Source organism: Hemibagrus wyckioides, linkage group LG09 (assembly GCF_019097595.1).
Source record: "Hemibagrus wyckioides isolate EC202008001 linkage group LG09, SWU_Hwy_1.0, whole genome shotgun sequence".
In the NCBI taxonomy this organism is placed as follows: Eukaryota; Metazoa; Chordata; class Actinopteri; order Siluriformes; family Bagridae; genus Hemibagrus; species Hemibagrus wyckioides.
This window is the reverse complement of record NC_080718.1, coordinates 30857628-30864007: the sequence shown is the minus strand read 5'-3', so window position 1 is coordinate 30864007 and position 6380 is coordinate 30857628.

Below are 6380 nucleotides of genomic sequence, written 5' to 3'. Positions count from 1 at the left end.
TCCAGCGTGTTCGCCCCTCTCGTAGCAAAGTCCACATACTGATGGAATTTAGGGAGCACTGTTCTGAGATTTGCATGATTGAAATCTCCGGCGATGATAAACAGTCCGTCGGGGTGAACATTCTGCAGCTCGCTAATAGCTCCGTACAGCTCACACAGAGCCTGCTTAGCATTAGCGCTGGGTGGAATGTACACTCCGATAATGAGAGTAGTGGTGAATTCCCGGGGTAAATAAAAAGGTCTGCATCTAACAGTCACAAACTCCACTACCGATGAGCAGTAGTTAGACACAAGCACAGAGTCCTTACACCATTCCGTGTTGATGTAAACACACACACCACCACCGCGAGTCTTACCGCACAGAGCTGCATTCCTGTCGGCACGAAACACAGTTAGCCCGGCTAGCGGCGTCCGGAACTCTGTCGCTGAGCCACGTCTCCGTGAAAACTAAGATGCAGCAGTCTCTGAACTCACGCCGTGAAGTTCGCTGGAGTCGGATGTAGTCCAGTTTATTATCTAGTGAGCAGACGTTGGACAAGATGATGGAAGGGAGTGCCGGCCGGCTAGGGTTGTTTGTTAGCCTAGCACGTACACCCGCCCGTTTACCGCGCTTCCGCTTCCTCGAACAACGCTTGCGACGTCCTCTCTCCCGGCCACCGGCATCAGGCGACGCCGAGGACTGAAGGCCTGGTCTTCGCAGCAAGCCGAGTTCACGAAGTTTGCAGAGTAGTTCATCATGCAAGTTAGTAACTGCATGATTTCTGTACCGTAATATCGTCTGGCGATCGTATACATGAACACCACTGTCTTTGGCGTCCATGCACTTTAAATTTAGCGCTAAAACAAAAAGAAAGCACCATTTTGGTTCCGGAGTGTCTGCTGCGTGCTACTGCCGCACTGCCATCACCTAGTATTGTAACACAACACACAGGTAACACATTAGAAGCAAATTAGGAACAGCTAACAGGACACATGAGACATTTCACAAGGTATAACTATATACCAGCCAGCACCTGGGGTCTGACAGGGAATTGTCCCAGTAGTTCCTGACACTACTTTGCAACATTATTTTACTGAAAATGTGCACTAATTACCAGATTTATTAAACATTTCAGCTATAAATAGTATTTTACAATATTTTACAAGACACTTTTATTAATTCTTTATGTGATGTGATGTTTTACGTGTTGAAAATATCTAGATGATTTGATGATCATTCGTGAAAATAAAAAATAAAACCTCCTTATATTCTACAAAAAAAAACGCTTGTATCAAGTGGTTTTATGTTAAAAACGACATTACATTTGAATTCTACAGAAAAAAAAAATATTGAAATGAAAAGTTTGAAGGCAATATATCTTCTAGATCAACAGTTACGTTTCATGAAGGCATTTATCTATCTAGAGCAAAAATTATCCAGTGTTAATTTTTTTTCAATTTCAAAAGCTCATAACTTTTGATCATCAAGATACATTTTCAGAATTCAAACATTTTCAAACAAGATACATTTTCAGAATGTTTTGGAATTGACTCAGTGAGATCTTTCTGCCTTGAGGTTTTGTTCTTTACCTGGTCTGCTGGGAGGTTCTGTTTGTTCCCATTTTGTCCAAACTTTTATTAATAATTTAGCAGGGTGGAGCGAGGAAGAGAAACAATGACATCTCTATCTTAGAAAAGGGTCTTTTATTGATGATGATTTGTGCATTTAATGAAGATGTTGTTTACTTTTTTTATGATCAACACAACTGCCATCATTTGGCAAAAAGTACAATGAGCCTATCAAATTCATGTATTAACTCTTAGAATAGACAGAGTTCCTGTCACCTGTCCTAAAACATTCTCACACAAAACTATTAGTTCAGATGATTCTGAAATTCTCTTTTATCATAGATCTTTTGAAGGAGGACCTCTTTTTCTCAGCACTCCAGCTAATCTCTGTTTTCTTCTGCTGTTTCCCTCTGACACGTCCGAGGCCTGTGATGATCTTGCAATACTTATCAAACTTTTTGAGGTCCCAACTAAAAATGCACTCCTACAAAGTAGGTCAGTTACAGGTACCATTGTATATCACCAACCTTATCATCAAATCACTGTGTATGGGAAACAATATATTTGAGTTTTACACAAGATTTACGCCACATTAATAACCTAGAGATTCCTATTAGCCCAGTTGTTCCTTTCATTTCGTCATGATTATCTGCCATACCACATGTTAATTTTATTGTTCTTGAGCTCTGTAGTTCTTTATTTTGTTTATCTTTATACTGATTCATGATATGATATGGTGTAGCTCATGGGTTTTGGTAAAATTTGGCATGCATATGGTTTTAAAGCTGCAAATGGTAAACCCATTTTTCATGCTACACTAGTTTCTAATCTAAGCTGTCTTTAAGGTCAAGGCTCATGACTCAGGAGAGTCTCAGATGGTTTGTGATAACTCTCTAGCTGATGAAGGAGCAAAATGGGCTGCCAAAGAGGGCACACCCTCATCTTTTTAGCACAAACAGCCACAGTATTTTCTCTATTTACACATGTTTTGACTCCACTAGATTCTGACATACCTTTTCTACAAACACAGGCTGTAGAACAGGAACTTTTGGTTTGGTCTTCTAAGAACTGCTTGCCCTCAGAAAAGGACGGTCTGATTCGCTGTCCTCAGAGCTGTACTGCGCTCCCCAGCCCTCTCTTTCCATTTCTCGTGTGCCATTTTCATGGTGTCTCACATGCCACTCGAAAGGGGGTGATTAGGAATATTTTGAATTCTTAATGTCACCAGTGCTTAATTTGTAAATGAATAATTTCCGGAACAAAACCAGCAGTCTCTCGCCGCTGTGACCGACACCAACCACACAACTTCAGTTTTCCCGGAACATGACGTCACTAACCATTGGTAGCACAATTATAAACATTAACCGTTGCTGAATGGTCTCGTGTATTATTCTGTTCCATATCCATGGCAATCGTGGATTTAAAAAAAAAGAAGAAAAAAAGAATTATAATGTAAGATACGCCCCAAGTCGAAGCCATTTAACTCTTGGCAATCTATTTCATGCTCGAATCTATAGGCAGGTCTATTGCGTTTTGCCTCTTTGTAAGCTGCTTGGAATTTTGTCATTTTAATCTGTTCAGCCTGTGAATTAACAACTCTGTATAATTGTGTACTGACTGGCTCTTCTGGCTTTCTGCTACCCAGGGGAGATTCTAGGATTTTAAGGGGGGTTCAGCCCCCAATTAGGGTATAATAGTAAAAATAAATAAATGAGTAAAATAAAATAAACACGTGGACATCTTCTCGGGATCTCTTTTGATCAGGCACACCATCAGCTTTTCTCGTGCATTTAAAAAATGACATTTTTAAAATATCATTTTTATTTAGGTAGATCAATAAACCATTCCTTCTTTCCGCTGCTCACTGCGCGCGAAACAATAATCACCAACCAATGAGAGTAATTGTAAACTTAAGAAAGCTGACTGGTCAACAACATATGTTGAGGACCAATAGCTAAACGTTACCTCTAAGTGTATCTGCATAAACCCACTCAGCCTTGCTCACTGTGGGGGCAGTGGTGGCTCAAGTGGTTAAGGCTCTGGGTCGTTGACTGGAAGATCAGGTGTTCAAGCCCCAGCACCGCCAAGTTGCCACTGTTGGGCCCTTGAGCAAGGCCCTTAACCCTCTCTGCTCCAGGGGCGCCATATCATGGCTGACCCTGCGCTCTGACCCCAACCTCCAAGGATGGGATATGCGAAGAAAGAATTTCACTGTGCTGTAATGTATATGTGACAAATAAAGGCTGTTTCATTCATTTCATTTCATTTCACTTCACTGTGTTTCACTCACTCATACACACACACACACACAAGTTAATGCCGGATCGATTAAAATAAATACCGGAACGCAAAACACGAAAATCGGACATTTTCCGGAACAGGATCCAGCAGGATCCGGCTCAAATTAAGCCTGATACTGGGTGGAGCTCCTGCCCTCAGTTCATTGAGAAAATCGTATGACATCACATCTAAAATTCAACTATCTCCCTTTGAGATAATTATGGGCAGGTCATTTCTAACCCCTTGGACTAAAGGTAATCCTGGTATTTCTTTTTCAGGTAGTTGAAAAATTGAACAGTGTTTATGGTATTGTGTTCGCCTCTGTCCCACTACTCAATGAGCAGCCAACTCACGCTTATTCTCCCAGGTGATGCAGTACTAGTAAAAGTCCTTATCTCTCCTAACATTAACAAGGTTCTTCAGAGAAAGGAGAAACTCAGCAATCAAGCAGCCCTTAGGGGGCCTCACCTCATCTCACCTTTTTGTATACACATATAGAAAACCTATGTATTAGCTTTTACACATGTCTGATAATCCAACTAAGACTAGAACTAGAAGACTAGAAGGACTAGAAGACTAGATGGTTCCTAAACACTGGTTTTGTAGACTCTTTAGTTATTCCAGAACCTGCTCACATTGTTATCGTTATAGACTAACTCTACCATTGTGTAGAAAAGAAGCAATTCAACAAAGACATGTTTTTTATATACTTATGCTCATGTGCATGTATACTTATGCCTTAGCAGCAGTGTTGTGGGAAATTTGACCTGTGAAATTGCTCACAATTTGTTCAATGCATGATGCATAATGCTATTGGATTTTGGATTCCATAGTACCAGGCGTTGTATTCATTGTTTTTGTTTTTCTGTTGTTATCGTGTTTACTTAATTGCATTTCTGCTTGTGTTAGGCGAACCGTATGTACCCTACTCAACACCCTAATCAACATTTATGGAGCAGTTCCACTCAACACAACAAAGTAGTCCTTGCTTCTCGCTGGACAGGACCACCCACTGACCTCTGGCATGTGCAGCCTTAAAGGGTAACTGTCGTGTGAGGTTGGGGCTGTGGGATGGCCCAGTGAGCAGTGAGACTTTGATGCTCCTTTGATGAACATGCATATGTCCCATTGGGACTTAAGAGGGCATTGATATATGCTAATATATCTCGGCATGCTCTGCCCTGGCCTGACTGTGTGCTACCATTGTTTATGACCTCATCTTATAAACGTGATATACTTTGGTTTAACCTAAAAATTCTGTTTCTTCGTCTGTAATTTAGATAATCCTTTTTCACAATAAACTCGCCAAATGGAGATGGTTCCCACTCCAACCCTGCCAGCCTCATCACCACTCCTCACTGCAGACCACAGAGCACACCGCTGACCTAGATAACTATCACGACCTTTCTTTGCACCTTCACTGTGACATATTCATTTGCACTTGACAAAATAAACTACACCTTTTATATAAGATCCTGTCTCTGGTGCATCTGTGTTCTGCCCTCGCAGCCTGAGTCACTGAACTGGTGGAGAATGTGGGCATGAACACAGATCCACGTCACCTGCCGAAAATGGACCAAATGCTAAAACACCTGCTTGAGTTTCCAGCTACAGGAGCTGGCCCAGAACCTACATGTCATTACGGCAGAACTAATGACTCTTAAGAAGCTTGCTCTCCACCACTACCACTCTTTCCAGCCCCTGCCATGATGCCCAGCATGCCCTTACCAAAATGAGCAGCGGCAAAGTCGTTGGACATTTTTACAAAGCTCTAAGCAGATCACCAGCAGAGAGCAATGGCCCGCTGAAGAATGGGCTCAGATCCTGGCCCCTTTTCTCTCTGGGGTGGCCCAATTGGCCTATTACACCCACAGTGCTGAGTAGGGTTGGCTACCGAACTCTGTACGTGTTAAGGGTACCGACCAAATTATGTCTGTACTACAGAGTACCAATTCACCTGAAATCAATCAGTCCCAAATTTTGGTACCTGAGAACGCATCTGGGAGCCGTGTGAGAATATGTTAGAGAAAGAGAGAGCGTCACCACGTGATGTAACGTTACCACGTGATGCAACGTCACCCCTGCAACTTGTTCAAACACAACAATGGCTAACCAAAAACGTTCACAAGTGTGGTTGCAAAATTAGACGCAGACAACACTATTTGCAATAATTTATAATATCATTTTATTTTATATTTTAATTTTTTTATATTTTATAATTTTATATAATCTTACTTTCTTTTACTATTTGTATTGTGCAATATTTTTTAAAATTATTCGTCTTTTATAATTTTACATAATTTTCTTTTCTTTTACTATTTGTCTTAAATTTCTTTTTCTTTCTTTCTTTCTTTCTTTCTTTCTTTCTTTCTTTCTTTCTTTCTTTCTTTCTTTCTTTCTTTCTTTCTTTCTTTCTTTCTTTCTTTCTTTCAGTTAAAAACCTGCACATTAACTGTCTGTTCAACTGCTGTGACAATTGAATTTCCCCACTGTGGGATTACTAAAGTCTTATCTTATTTGTAATTCTTAATGCAAGGCTGGCCATGGAAACAC